Source organism: Ambystoma mexicanum, chromosome 4q, assembly GCF_040938575.1.
Source record: "Ambystoma mexicanum isolate Mex_15411 chromosome 4q, UKY_AmexF1_1, whole genome shotgun sequence".
In the NCBI taxonomy this organism is placed as follows: domain Eukaryota; kingdom Metazoa; phylum Chordata; class Amphibia; order Caudata; family Ambystomatidae; genus Ambystoma; species Ambystoma mexicanum.
This window is the reverse complement of record NC_090928.1, coordinates 435,960,223-435,976,369: the sequence shown is the minus strand read 5'-3', so window position 1 is coordinate 435,976,369 and position 16,147 is coordinate 435,960,223. Positions and strand designations below refer to the sequence as shown.

Sequence of the window (16,147 nt, the reverse complement as noted above, 5' to 3'; positions counted from 1 at the left end):
ATCCTATTGTTTCTTACAGTGCATTGGGTTGAAAAACATTTTAACAGGATCTATTGTTATGAAACAGGGACTTCTTGAACTGCACTCCTATGCTTTACCACTGAGTTAAACCCTTGAATGCTGAAAACTGCCCTTTTTTAAAAAGGTGATAGAGTGGGTAACTGTATGGAACTTGTAGAACTAATGACATCAGTGCACTTCTGGTCAGCTGTACAAATTAATACAGTTCATTAAGGGCATATTATTGGTTTCCACCACAGTTTTATACCATTCATATGAGCTTCCAATGGACTATTTCAAACTTATAATATCACCAGTAGAACTTGGGTGAATGTAAAACACAACTTGTATCATATGAAGAAATCCTAAACAGTTTCAAGGTGTTTACCCTACCCTATTTTTCAGGAGATGATCAGGAGTATTTCAAATGTAGAAATGTGTTGCTCATTACATAAAATGCTAACATTGTAAATGTTTTCTTCAATTTATGTATTACAAAAAAATTCTACAGGTAAAACAGTTGAACAAGGGGCACACAGATTTGAACTAGGGACCTCTTGATCTGCACTCAAATGCTCTACCACTTAGCTATACTCCCAGTTCTGAAAAGTTCAACTTTATTAATTCAGTAATATGTACAAAGTGCAAGCAACATGCAATCACCATCAAAGCAATGCATTTTCAGCCACCAAACCCTCCTTATAAGTAAAAGGGGTACAAAAATGTCCTTTATCTGCCTTGGTAAAATACAGTGAGGTTTCCATTGCAAGAATTTATACATTTCGTATCACATGTAGATCTTGGAACATGGAAAAAAAATCTTTTGTCAAATGCACAAATTCTGCAAAACGTAACTGCTTCTCTACTGCAGTTTGTTGATTTTGTACTAAGAGTATAGTTAAACCCAATTGTTCATTGTTTTTTATATGAAATGATGATATATCCTATTGTTTCTTACAGTGCATTGGGTTGAAAAACATTTTAACAGGATCTATTGAAGAGGGTATATGGTTATGAAACAGGGACTTCTTGAACTGCACTCCTATGCTTTACCACTGAGTTAAACCCTTGAATGCTGAAAACTGCCCTTTTTTAAAAAGGTGATAGAGTGGGTAACTGTATGGAACTTGTAGAACTAATGACATCAGTGCACTTCTGATCAGCTGTACAAATTAATACATTTCATTAAGTGCATATTATTGGTTTCCACCACAGTTTTATAACATTCATATGAGCTTCCAATTGACCATTTCAAACTGATAATATCACCAGTAGAACTTGGGTGAATGTAAAACACAGCTTGTATCATATGAAGAAATCCTAAACAGTTTCATGGTGTTTTCCCCTATGTTTCAGGAGATGATCAGGAGTATTTCAAATGTAGAAATGTGTTGCTCATTACATAAAATGCTAACATTGTAAATGTTTTCTTCAATTTATTTAATAAAAAAACATTTCTACAGGTAAAACAGTTGAACAAGGGGCACCCAGATTTAAACTAGAGACCTCTTGATCTGCAGTCAAATGCTCTACCACTGAGCTATACCCCCAGTTCTGAAAAGTTCACCTTTATTAATTCAGTAATATGTATAAAGTGCAAGCAACATGCAATCACCATCAAAGCAATGCATTTTCAGCCGCCAAACCCTCCTTTTAAGAATAAGGGGTACAAAAATGTCCTTTATCTGCCTTGGTAAAATACAGTGAGGTTTCCATTGCAAGAATTCATACATTTCGAATCACATTTAGATCTTGGAACATGGAAAAAAAACGTTTGTCAAATGCACAAATTCTGCAAAACGTAACTGCTTCTCTACTGCAGTTTGTTGATTTTGTGCTAAGAGTATAGTTAAACCCAATTGTTCATTGTTTTTTATATGAAATGATGATATATCCTATAGTTTCTTACAGTGCATTGGGTTGAAAAACATTTTAACAGGATCTATTGAAGAGGGTATATGGTTATGAAACAGGGACTTCTTGAACTGCACTCCTATGCTTTACCACTGAGTTAAACCCTTGAATGCTGAAAACTGCCCTTTTTTAAAAAGGTGATAGAGTGGGTAACTGTATGGAACTTGTAGAACTAATGACAACAGTGCACTTCTGGTCAGCTGTACAAATTAATACATTTCATTAATGGCATATTATTGGTTTCCACCACAGTTTTATAACATTCATATGAGCTTCCAATGGACTATTTCAAACTGATAATATCACCAGTAGAACTTGGGTGAATGTAAAACACAGCTTGTATCATATGAAGAAATCCTAAACAGTTTTAAGGTGTTTAACCTATGTTTAAGGAGATGATCAGGAGTATTTCAAATGTAGAAATGTGTTGCTCATTATATAAAATGCTAAGATTGTAAATGTTTTCTTCAATTTATTTAATAAAAAAAATATTTGTAAAGGTAAAACAGTTGAACAAGGGGGTACCCAGATTTGAACTAGGGACCTCTTGATATGCAGTTTAATGCTCTACCACTGAGCTATACCCCTTGTTCTGAAACGTTCACCTTTATTAATTCAGTAATATGTACAAAGTGCAAGCAACATGAAATCACCATCAAAGCAAAGCGTTTTCAGCCACCAAACCCTCCTTATAAGTATATGGGGTGCGAAGGATGTCCTTTATCTGCCTTGGTAAAATACAGTGAGGTTTCCATTGCAAGAATTCATACATTTCGCATCACATGTAGATCTTGGAACATGGAAAAAAAATCTTTTGTCAAATGCACTAATTCTGCAAAATGTAACTGCTTCTCTACTGCAGTTTGTTGATTTTGTGCTAAGAGCATAGTTAAACCCAATTGTTCATTGTTGTGTATATGAAATGATGATATATCTTATTGTTTCTTACAGTGCATTGGGTTGAACAACATTTTAACAGGATCTATTGAAGAGGGTATATGGTTATGAAACAGGGACTTCTTGAACTGCATTCCTATGCTCTACCACTGAGTTAAACCCTTGAATGCTGAAAACTGCTCTTTTTTAAAAAGGTGATAGAGTGGGTGACTGTATGGAACTTGTAGAACTAATGACATCAGTGCACTTCTGGTCAGCTGTACAAATTAATACAGTTCATTAAGGGCATATTATTGGTTTCCACCACAGTTTTATAACATTCATATGAGCTTCCAATGGACTATTTCAAACTGATAATATCACCGTAGAACTTGGGTGAATGTAAAACACAGCTTGTATCATATGAAGAAATCCTAAACAGTTTCATGGTGTTTACCCTATGTTTCAGGCGATGATCAGGAGTATTTCAAATGTAGAAATATGTTGCTCATTACATAGAATGCTAAGATTGTAAATGTTTTCTTCAATTTATTTAATAAAAAAAATATTTCTACAGGTAAAACAGTTGAACAAGGGGGCACCCAGATTTGAACTAGGGACCTCTTGATCTGCAGTCAAATGCTCTACCACTGAGCTATACCCCCAGTTCTGAAAAGATCACCTTTATTAATTCAGTAATATGTACAAAGTGCAAGCAACATGCAATCACCATCAAAGCAAAGCATTTTCAGCCACCAAAACCTCCTTATAAGTATATGGGGTGTAAAGGATGTCCTTTATCTGCCTTGGTAAAATACAGTGAGGTTTCCATTGCAAGAATTCATACATTTCGTATCACATGTAGATCTTGGAACATGGAATAAAAAACGTTTGTCAAATGCACAAATTCTGCAAAACGTAACTGCTTCTCTACTGCAGTTTGTTGATTTAGTGCTAAGAGTATAGTTAAACCCAATTGTTCATTGTTTTTTATATGAAATGATGATATATCCTATTGTTTCTTACAGTGCATTGGGTTGAAAAACATTTTAACAGGATCTATTGATGAGGGTATATGGTTATGAAACAGGGACTTCTTGAACTGCACTCCTATGCTCTACCACTGAGTTAAACCCTTGAATGCTGAAAACTGCCCTTTTTCTAAAAAGGTGATAGAGTGGGTAACTGTATGGAACTTGTAGAACTAATGACATCAGTGCACTTCTGGTCAGCTGTACAAATAAATACATTTCATTAAGGGCATATTATTGGTTTCCACCACAGTTTTATAACATTCATGTGAGCTTCCAATGGACTATTTCAAACTGATAATATCACCAGTAGAACTTGGGTGAATGTCAAACACAGCTTGTATCATATGAAGAAATCCTAAACAGTTTCATGGTGTTTACCCTATGTTTCAGGAGATGATCAGGAGTATTTCAAATGTAGAAATATGTTGCTCATTACATAGAATGCTAAGATTGTAAATGTTTTCTTCAATTTATTTAATAAAAAAATATTTCTACAGGTAAAACAGTTGAACAAGGGGGCACCCAGATTTGAACTAGGGACCTCTTTATCTGCAGTCACATGCTCTACCACTGAGCTATACCCCCAGTTCTGAAAAGATCATCTTTATTAATTCAGTAATATGTACAAAGTGCAAGCAACATGCAATCACCATCAAAGCAAAGCATTTTCAGCCACCAAAACCTCCTTATAAGTATATGGGGTGTAAAGGATGTCCTTTATCTGCCTTGGTAAAATACAGTGAGGTTTCCATTGCAAGAATTCATACATTTCGTATCACATGTAGATCTTGGAACATGGAAAAAAAACGTTTGTCAAATGCACAAATTCTGCAAAACGTAACTGCTTCTCTACTGCAGTTTGTTGATTTTGTGCTAAGAGTATAGTTAAACCCAATTGTTCATTTTTTTTTATATGAAATGATGATATATCCTATTGTTTCTTACAGTGCATTGGGTTGAAAAACATTTTAACAGGATCTATTGATGAGGGTATATGGTTATGAAACAGGGACTTCTTGAACTGCACTCCTATGCTCTACCACTGAGTTAAACCCTTGAATGCTGAAAACTGCCCTTTTTCTAAAAAGGTGATAGAGTGGGTAACTGTATGGAACTTGTAGAACTAATGACATCAGTGCACTTCTGGTCAGCTGTACAAATTAATACATTTCATTAAGGGCATATTATTGGTTTCCACCACAGTTTTATAACATTCATGTGAGCTTCCAATGGACTATTTCAAACTGATAATATCACCAGTAGAACTTGGGTGAATGTCAAACACAGCTTGTATCATATGAAGAAATCCTAAACAGTTTCAAGGTGTTTACCCTATGTTTCAGGAGATGATCAGGAGTATTTCAAATGTAGAAATGTGTTGCTCATTATATAAAATGCTAAGATTGTAAATGTTTTCTTCAATTTATTTAATAAAAAAATATTTCTACAGGTAAAACAGTTGAACAAGGGGGCACCCAGATTTGAACTAGGGACCTCTTGAACTGCAGTCAAATGCTCTACAACTGAGCTATAACCCCAGTTCTGAAAAGTTCACCTTTATTAATTCAGTAATATGTACAAAGTGCAAGCAACATGCAATCACCATCAAAGCAAAGCATTTTCAGCCACCAAAACCTCCTTATAAGTATATGGGGTGCGAAGGATGTCCTTTATCTGCCTTGGTAAAATACAGTGAGGTTTCCATTGCAAGAATTCATACATTTCGTATCACATGTAGATCTTGGAACATGGAAAAAAAATCTTTTGTCAAATGCACAAATTCTGCAAAATGTAACTGCTTCTCTACTGCAGTTTGTTGATTTTGTGCTAAGAGCATAGTTAAACCCAATTGTTCATTGTTTTGTATATGAAATGATGATATATCTTATTGTTTCTTACAGTGCATTGGGTTGAAAAACATTTTAACAGGATCTATTGAAGAGGGTATATGGTTATGAAACTGGGACTTCTTGAACTGCACTCCTATGCTTTACCACTGAGTTAAACCCTTGAATGCTGAAAACTGCCCTTTTTTAAAAAGGTGATAGAGTGGGTAACTGTATGGAACTTGTAGAACTAATGACATCAGTGCACTTCTGGTCAGCTGTACAAATTAATACAGTTCATTAAGGGCATATTATTGGTTTCCACCACAGTTTTATACCATTCATATGAGCTTCCAATGGACTATTTCAAACTTATAATATCACCAGTAGAACTTGGGTGAATGTAATACACAACTTGTATCATATGAAGAAATCCTAAACAGTTTCAAGGTGTTTACCCTATGTTTCAGGAGATGATCAGGAGTATTTCAAATGTAGAAATGTGTTGCTCATTACATAAAATGCTAACATTGTAAATGTTTTCTTCAATTTATGTATTACAAAAAAATATTTCTACAGGTAAAACAGTTGAACAAGGGGGCACCCAGATTTGAACTAGGGACCTCTTGATCTGCAGTCAAATGTTCTACCACTGAGCTATACCCCCAGTTCTGAAAAGTTCACTTTTATTAATTCAGTAATATGTACAAAGTGCAAGCAACATGCAATCACCATCAAAGCAAAGCATTTTCAGCCACCAAACCCTCCTTATAAGTATATGGGGTGCGAAGGATGTCCTTTATCTGCCTTGGTAAAATACAGTGAGGTTTCCATTGCAAGAATTCATACATTTCGTATCACATGTAGATCTTGGAAGATGGAAAAAAAATATTTTGTCAAATGCACAAATTCTGAAAAATGTAGCTGCTTCTCTACTGCAGTTTGTTGATTTTGTGCTAAGAGTATAGTTTAACCCAATTGTTCATTGTTTTTTATATGAAATGATGATATATCCTATTGTTTCTTACAGTGCATTGGGTTGAAAAACGTTTTAACAGGATCTATTGATGAGGGTATATGGTTATGAAACAGGGACTTCTTGAACTGCACTCCTATGCTCTACCACTGAGTTAAACCCTTGAATGCTGAAAACTGCCCTTTTTGAAAAAGGTGTTAGAGTGGGTGACTGTATGGAACTTGTAGAACTAATGACATCAGTGCACATCTGATCAGCTGTACAAATTAATACATTTCATTAAGTGCATATTATTGGTTTCCACCACAGTTTTATAACATTCATATGAGCTTCCAATTGACCATTTCAAACTGATAATATCACCAGTAGAACTTGGGTGAATGTAAAACACAGCTTGTATCATATGAAGAAATCCTAAACAGTTTCATGGTGTTTACCCTATGTTTCAGGAGATGATCAGGAGTATTTCAAATGTAGAAATGTGTTGCTCATTACATAAAATGCTAACATTGTAAATGTTTTCTTTAATTTATTTAATAAAAAACATTTCTACAGGTAAAACAGTTGAACAAGGGGCACCCAGATTTAAACTAGAGACCTCTTGATCTGCATTCAAATGCTCTACCACTGAGCTATACCCCCAGTTCTGAAAAAGGTTCACCTTTATTAATTCAGTAATATGTATAAAGTGCAAGCAACATGCAATCACCATCAAAGCAATGCATTTTCAGCCACCAAACCCTCCTTTTAAGTATAAGGGGTACAAAAATGTCCTTTATCTGCCTTGGTAAAATACAGTGAGGTTTCCATTGCAAGAATTCATACATTTCGTATCACATGTAGATCTTGGAACATGGAAAAAAAACGTTTGTCAAATGCACAAATTCTGCAAAACGTAACTGCTTCTCTACTGCAGTTTGTTGATTTTGTACTAAGAGTATAGTTAAACCCAATTGTTCATTGTTTTTTATATGAAATGATGATATATCCTATTGTTTCTTACAGTGCATTGGGTTGAAAAACATTTTAACAGGATCTATTGTTATGAAACAGGGACTTCTTGAACTGCACTCCTATGCTTTACCACTGAGTTAAACCCTTGAATGCTGAAAACTGCCCTTTTTTAAAAAGGTGATAGAGTGGGTAACTGTATGGAACTTGTAGAACTAATGACATCAGTGCACTTCTGGTCAGCTGTACAAATTAATACAGTTCATTAAGGGCATATTATTGGTTTCCACCACAGTTTTATACCATTCATATGAGCTTCCAATGGACTATTTCAAACTTATAATATCACCAGTAGAACTTGGGTGAATGTAAAACACAACTTGTATCATATGAAGAAATCCTAAACAGTTTCAAGGTGTTTACCCTACCCTATTTTTCAGGAGATGATCAGGAGTATTTCAAATGTAGAAATGTGTTGCTCATTACATAAAATGCTAACATTGTAAATGTTTTCTTCAATTTATGTATTACAAAAAAATTCTACAGGTAAAACAGTTGAACAAGGGGCACAAAGATTTGAACTAGGGACCTCTTGATCTGCACTCAAATGCTCTACCACTTAGCTATACTCCCAGTTCTGAAAAGTTCAACTTTATTAATTCAGTAATATGTACAAAGTGCAAGCAACATGCAATCACCATCAAAGCAATGCATTTTCAGCCACCAAACCCTCCTTATAAGTAAAAGGGGTACAAAAATGTCCTTTATCTGCCTTGGTAAAATACAGTGAGGTTTCCATTGCAAGAATTTATACATTTCGTATCACATGTAGATCTTGGAACATGGAAAAAAAATCTTTTGTCAAATGCACAAATTCTGCAAAACGTAACTGCTTCTCTACTGCAGTTTGTTGATTTTGTACTAAGAGTATAGTTAAACCCAATTGTTCATTGTTTTTTATATGAAATGATGATATATCCTATTGTTTCTTACAGTGCATTGGGTTGAAAAACATTTTAACAGGATCTATTGAAGAGGGTATATGGTTATGAAACAGGGACTTCTTGAACTGCACTCCTATGCTTTACCACTGAGTTAAACCCTTGAATGCTGAAAACTGCCCTTTTTTAAAAAGGTGATAGAGTGGGTAACTGTATGGAACTTGTAGAACTAATGACATCAGTGCACTTCTGATCAGCTGTACAAATTAATACATTTCATTAAGTGCATATTATTGGTTTCCACCACAGTTTTATAACATTCATATGAGCTTCCAATTGACCATTTCAAACTGATAATATCACCAGTAGAACTTGGGTGAATGTAAAACACAGCTTGTATCATATGAAGAAATCCTAAACAGTTTCATGGTGTTTTCCCCTATGTTTCAGGAGATGATCAGGAGTATTTCAAATGTAGAAATGTGTTGCTCATTACATAAAATGCTAACATTGTAAATGTTTTCTTCAATTTATTTAATAAAAAAACATTTCTACAGGTAAAACAGTTGAACAAGGGGCACCCAGATTTAAACTAGAGACCTCTTGATCTGCAGTCAAATGCTCTACCACTGAGCTATACCCCCAGTTCTGAAAAGTTCACCTTTATTAATTCAGTAATATGTATAAAGTGCAAGCAACATGCAATCACCATCAAAGCAATGCATTTTCAGCCGCCAAACCCTCCTTTTAAGAATAAGGGGTACAAAAATGTCCTTTATCTGCCTTGGTAAAATACAGTGAGGTTTCCATTGCAAGAATTCATACATTTCGAATCACATGTAGATCTTGGAACATGGAAAAAAAACGTTTGTCAAATGCACAAATTCTGCAAAACGTAACTGCTTCTCTACTGCAGTTTGTTGATTTTGTGCTAAGAGTATAGTTAAACCCAATTGTTCATTGTTTTTTATATGAAATGATGATATATCCTATAGTTTCTTACAGTGCATTGGGTTGAAAAACATTTTAACAGGATCTATTGAAGAGGGTATATGGTTATGAAACAGGGACTTCTTGAACTGCACTCCTATGCTTTACCACTGAGTTAAACCCTTGAATGCTGAAAACTGCCCTTTTTTAAAAAGGTGATAGAGTGGGTAACTGTATGGAACTTGTAGAACTAATGACAACAGTGCACTTCTGGTCAGCTGTACAAATTAATACATTTCATTAATGGCATATTATTGGTTTCCACCACAGTTTTATAACATTCATATGAGCTTCCAATGGACTATTTCAAACTGATAATATCACCAGTAGAACTTGGGTGAATGTAAAACACAGCTTGTATCATATGAAGAAATCCTAAACAGTTTTAAGGTGTTTAACCTATGTTTAAGGAGATGATCAGGAGTATTTCAAATGTAGAAATGTGTTGCTCATTATATAAAATGCTAAGATTGTAAATGTTTTCTTCAATTTATTTAATAAAAAAAATATTTGTAAAGGTAAAACAGTTGAACAAGGGGGTACCCAGATTTGAACTAGGGACCTCTTGATATGCAGTTTAATGCTCTACCACTGAGCTATACCCCTTGTTCTGAAACGTTCACCTTTATTAATTCAGTAATATGTACAAAGTGCAAGCAACATGAAATCACCATCAAAGCAAAGCGTTTTCAGCCACCAAACCCTCCTTATAAGTATATGGGGTGCGAAGGATGTCCTTTATCTGCCTTGGTAAAATACAGTGAGGTTTCCATTGCAAGAATTCATACATTTCGCATCACATGTAGATCTTGGAACATGGAAAAAAAATCTTTTGTCAAATGCACTAATTCTGCAAAATGTAACTGCTTCTCTACTGCAGTTTGTTGATTTTGTGCTAAGAGCATAGTTAAACCCAATTGTTCATTGTTGTGTATATGAAATGATGATATATCTTATTGTTTCTTACAGTGCATTGGGTTGAACAACATTTTAACAGGATCTATTGAAGAGGGTATATGGTTATGAAACAGGGACTTCTTGAACTGCATTCCTATGCTCTACCACTGAGTTAAACCCTTGAATGCTGAAAACTGCTCTTTTTTAAAAAGGTGATAGAGTGGGTGACTGTATGGAACTTGTAGAACTAATGACATCAGTGCACTTCTGGTCAGCTGTACAAATTAATACAGTTCATTAAGGGCATATTATTGGTTTCCACCACAGTTTTATAACATTCATATGAGCTTCCAATGGACTATTTCAAACTGATAATATCACCGTAGAACTTGGGTGAATGTAAAACACAGCTTGTATCATATGAAGAAATCCTAAACAGTTTCATGGTGTTTACCCTATGTTTCAGGCGATGATCAGGAGTATTTCAAATGTAGAAATATGTTGCTCATTACATAGAATGCTAAGATTGTAAATGTTTTCTTCAATTTATTTAATAAAAAAATATTTCTACAGGTAAAACAGTTGAACAAGGGGGCACCCAGATTTGAACTAGGGATCTCTTGATCTGCAGTTAAATGCTCTACCACTGACCTATACCCCCAGTTCTGCAAAGTTCGCCTTTATTAATTCAGTAATATGTACAAAGTGCAAGCAACATGCAATCACCATCAAAGCAAAGCATTTTCAGCCACCAAAACCTCCTTATGAGTATATGGGGTGTAAAGGATGTCCTTTATCTGCCTTGGTAAAATACAGTGAGGTTTCCATTGCAAGAATTCATACATTTCGTATCACATGTAGATCTTGGAACATGGAAAAAAAAGTTTGTCAAATGCAGAAATTCTGCAAAACTTAACTGCTTCTCTACTGCAGTTTGTTGATTTTGTGCTAAGAGTATAGTTAAACCCAATTGTTCATTGTTTTTTATATGAAATGATGATATATCCTATTGTTTCTTACAGTGCATTGAGTTGAAAAACATTTTAACAGGATCTATTGATGAGGGTTTATGGTTATGAAACAGGGACTTCTTGAACTGCACTCCTATGCTCTACCACTGAGTTAAACCCTTGAATGCTGAAAACTACCCTTTTTCTAAAAAGGTGATAGAGTGGGTAACTGTATGGAACTTGTAGAACTAATGACATCAGTGCACTTCTGGTCAGCTGTACAAATTAATCAATTTCATTAAGGGCATATTATTCGTTTCCACCACAGTTTTATAACATTCATGTGAGCTTCCAATGGACTATTTCAAACTGATAATATCACCAGTAGAACTTGGGTGAATGTCAAACACAGCTTGTATCATATGAAGAAATCCTACACAGTTTCAAGGTGTTTACCCTATGTTTCAGGAGATGATCAGGAGTATTTCAAATGTAGAAATGTGTTGCTCATTATATAAAATGCTAAGATTGTAAATGTTTTCTTGAATTTATTTAATAAAACAAATATTTCTACAGGTAAAACAGTTGCACAAGGGGGCACCCAGATTTGAACTAGGGACCTCTTGAACTGCAGTCAAATGCTCTACCACTGAGCTATACCCCCAGTTCTGAAAAGTTCACCTTTATTAATTCAATAATATGTACAAAGTGCAAGCAACATGCCTTCACCATCAAAGCAAGCATTTTCAGCCACCAAAACCTCCTTATAAGTATATGGGGTGCGAAGGATGTCCTTTATCTGCCTTGGTAAAATACAGTGAGGTTTCCATTGCAAGAATTCATACATTTCGTATCACATGTAGATCTTGGAACATGGAAAAAAAATCTTTTGTCAAATGCACAAATTCTGCAAAATGTAACTGCTTCTCTACTGCAGTTTGTTGATTTTGTGCTAAGAGCATAGTTAAACCCAATTGTTCATTGTTTTTTATATGAAATAATGATATATCCTATTGTTTCTTACAGTGCATTGGGTTGAAAAACATTTTAACAGGATCTATTGAAGAGGGTATATGGTTATGAAACAGGGACTTCTTGAACTGCATTCCTATGCTCTACCACTGAGTTAAACCCTTGAATGCTGAAAACTGCTCTTTTTTAAAAAGGTGATAGAGTGGGTGACTGTATGGAACTTGTAGAACTAATGACTTCAGTGCACTTCTGGTCAGCTGTACAAATTAATACAGTTCATTAAGGGCATATTATTGATTTCCACCACAGTTTTATAACATTCATATGAGCTTCCAATGGACTATTTCAAACTGATAATATCAACAGTAGAACTTGGGTGAATGTAAAACACAGCTTGTATCATATGAAGAAATCCTAAACAGTTTCATGGTGTTTACCCTATGTTTCAGGAGATGATCAGGAGCATTTCAAATGTAGAAATATGTTGCTCATTACATAGAATGCTAAGATTGTAAATGTTTTCTTCAATTTATTTAATAAAAAAATATTTCTACAGGTAAAACAGTTGAACAAGGGGGCACCCAGATTTGAACTAGGGACCTCTTGATCTGCAGTCAAATGCTCTACCACTGAGCTATACCCCCAGTTCTGAAAAGTTCACCTTTATTAATTCAGTAATATGTACAAAGTGCAAGCAACATGTAATCACCATCAAAGCAAAGCATTTTCAGCCACCAAAACCTCCTTATAAGTATATGGGGTGCAAAGGATGTCCTTTATCTGCCTTGGTAAAATACAGTGAGGTTTCAATTGCAAGAATTCATACATTTCGTATCACATGTAGATCTTGGAACATGGAAAAAAAAACGTTTGTCAAATGCACAAATTCTGCAAAACATAACTGCTTCTCTACTGCAGTTTGTTGATTTTGTGCTAAGAGTATAGTTAAACCCAATTGTTCATTGTTTTTTATATGAAATGATGATATATCCTATTGTTTCTTACAGTGCATTGGGTTGAAAAACATTTTAACAGGATCTATTGATGAGGGTTTATGGTTATGAAACAGGGACTTCTTGAACTGCACTCCTATGCTCTACCACTGAGTTAAACCCTTGAATGCTGGAAACTACCCTTTTTCTAAAAAGGTGATAGAGTGGATAACTGTATGGAACTTGTAGAACTAATGACATCAGTGCACTTCTGGTCAGCTGTACAAATTAATACATTTCATTAAGGGCATATTATTGGTTTCCACCACAGTTTTATAACATTCATGTGAGCTTCCAATGGACTATTTCAAACTGATAATATCACCAGTAGAACTTGGGTGAATGTCAAACACAGCTTGTATCATATGAAGAAATCCTAAACAGTTTCAAGGTGTTTACCCTATGTTTCAGGAGATGATCAGGAGTATTTCAAATGTAGAAATGTGTTGCTCATTATATAAAATGCTAAGATTGTAAATGTTTTCTTGAATTTATTTAATAAAAAAAATATCTATACAGGTAAAACAGTTGAACAAGGGGGCACCCAGATTTGAACTAGGGACCTCTTGAACTGCAGTCAAATGCTCTACCACTGAGCTACACCCCCAATTCTGAAAAGTTCACCTTTATTAATTCAGTAATATGTACAAAGTGCAAGCAACATGCAATCACCATCAAAGCAAAGCATTTTCAGCCACCAAAACCTTCTTATAAGTATATGGGGTGCGAAGGATGTCCTTTATCTGCCTTGGTAAAATACAGTGAGGTTTCCATTGCAAGAATTCATACATTTCGTATCACATGTAGATCTTGGAAGATGGAAAAAAAATATTTTGTCAAATGCACAAATTCTGAAAAATGTAGCTGCTTCTCTACTGCAGTTTGTTGATTTTGTGCTAAGAGTATAGTTTAACCCAATTGTTCATTGTTTTTTAGATGAAATGATGATATATCCTATTGTTTCTTACAGTGCATTGGGTTGAAAAACGTTTTAACAGGATCTATTGATGAGGGTATATGGTTATGAAACAGGGACTTCTTGAACTGCACTCCTATGCTCTACCACTGAGTTAAACCCTTGAATGCTGAAAACTGCCCTTTTTCTAAAAAGGTGATAGAGTGGGTAACTGTATGGAACTTGTAGAACTAATGACATCAGTGCACTTCTGGTCAGCTGTACAAATTAATACATTTCATTAAGGGCATATTATTGGTTTCCACCACAGTTTTATAACATTCATGTGAGCTTCCAATGGACTATTTCAAACTGATAATATCACCAGTAGAACTTGGGTGAATGTCAAACACAGCTTGTATCATATGAAGAAATCCTAAACAGTTTCAAGGTGTTTACCCTATGTTTCAGGAGATGATCAGGAGTATTTCAAATGTAGAAATGTGTTGCTCATTATATAAAATGCTAAGATTGTAAATGTTTTCTTCAATTTATTTAATAAAAAAATATTTCTACAGGTAAAACAGTTGAACAAGGGGGCACCCAGATTCGAACTAGGGACCTCTTGAACTGCAGTCAAATGCTCTACGACTGAGCTATAACCCCAGTTCTGAAAAGTTCACCTTTATTAATTCAGTAATATGTACAAAGTGCAAGCAACATGCAATCACCATCAAAGCAAAGCATTTTCAGCCACCAAAACCTCCTTATAAGTATATGGGGTGCGAAGGATGTCCTTTATCTGCCTTGGTAAAATACAGTGAGGTTTCCATTGCAAGAATTCATACATTTCGTATCACATGTAGATCTTGGAACATGGAAAAAAAATCTTTTGTCAAATGCACAAATTCTGCAAAATGTAACTGCTTCTCTACTGCAGTTTGTTGATTTTGTGCTAAGAGCATAGTTAAACCCAATTGTTCATTGTTTTGTATATGAAATGATGATATATCTTATTGTTTCTTACAGTGCATTGGGTTGAAAAACATTTTAACAGGATCTATTGAAGAGGGTATATGGTTATGAAACTGGGACTTCTTGAACTGCACTCCTATGCTTTACCACTGAGTTAAACCCTTGAATGCTGAAAACTGCCCTTTTTTAAAAAGGTGATAGAGTGGGTAACTGTATGGAACTTGTAGAACTAATGACATCAGTGCACTTCTGGTCAGCTGTACAAATTAATACAGTTCATTAAGGGCATATTATTGGTTTCCACCACAGTTTTATAACATTCATATGAGCTTCCAATGGACTATTTCAAACTTATAATATCACCAGTAGAACTTGGGTGAATGTAATACACAACTTGTATCATATGAAGAAATCCTAAACAGTTTCAAGGTGTTTACCCTATGTTTCAGGAGATGATCAGGAGTATTTCAAATGTAGAAATGTGTTGCTCATTACATAAAATGCTAACATTGTAAATGTTTTCTTCAATGTATGTATTACAAAAAAATATTTCTACAGGTAAAACAGTTGAACAAGGGGGCACCCAGATTTGAACTAGGGACCTCTTGATCTGCAGTCAAATGTTCGACCACTGAGCTATACCCCCAGTTCTGAAAAGTTCACTTTTATTAATTCAGTAATATGTACAAAGTGCAAGCAACATGCAATCACCATCAAAGCAAAGCATTTTCAGCCACCAAACCCTCCTTATAAGTATATGGGGTGCGAAGGATGTCCTTTATCTGCCTTGGTAAAATACAGTGAGGTTTCCATTGCAAGAATTCATACATTTCGTATCACATGTAGATCTTGGAAGATGGAAAAAAAATATTTTGTCAAATGCACAAATTCTGAAAAATGTAGCTGCTTCTCTACTGCAGTTTGTTGATTTTGTGCTAAGAGTATAGTTTAACCCAAT

The 16,147-nt window shown here is 34.8% G+C and overlaps 5 non-coding genes across 5 annotated transcripts; all 5 read right to left on the bottom strand.

Moving 5' to 3' along the window:
• Positions 1-3,383: 3,383 nt before the first annotated feature.
• TRNAC-GCA (transfer RNA cysteine (anticodon GCA)) lies at positions 3,384-3,455 on the bottom strand. Its single transcript has one exon. It is a non-coding gene; the product is annotated as a tRNA-Cys (tRNA).
• A 2,790-nt stretch (positions 3,456-6,245) lies between these two features.
• TRNAC-GCA (transfer RNA cysteine (anticodon GCA)) lies at positions 6,246-6,317 on the bottom strand. Its single transcript has one exon. It is a non-coding gene; the product is annotated as a tRNA-Cys (tRNA).
• Positions 6,318-11,947: 5,630 nt separating this feature from the next.
• TRNAC-GCA (transfer RNA cysteine (anticodon GCA)) lies at positions 11,948-12,019 on the bottom strand. The gene has a single exon. It is a non-coding gene; the product is annotated as a tRNA-Cys (tRNA).
• An 880-nt stretch (positions 12,020-12,899) lies between these two features.
• Positions 12,900-12,971, bottom strand: TRNAC-GCA (transfer RNA cysteine (anticodon GCA)). Its single transcript has one exon. It is a non-coding gene; the product is annotated as a tRNA-Cys (tRNA).
• An 883-nt stretch (positions 12,972-13,854) lies between these two features.
• TRNAC-GCA (transfer RNA cysteine (anticodon GCA)) lies at positions 13,855-13,926 on the bottom strand. The gene has a single exon. It is a non-coding gene; the product is annotated as a tRNA-Cys (tRNA).
• Positions 13,927-16,147: the final 2,221 nt, after the last annotated feature.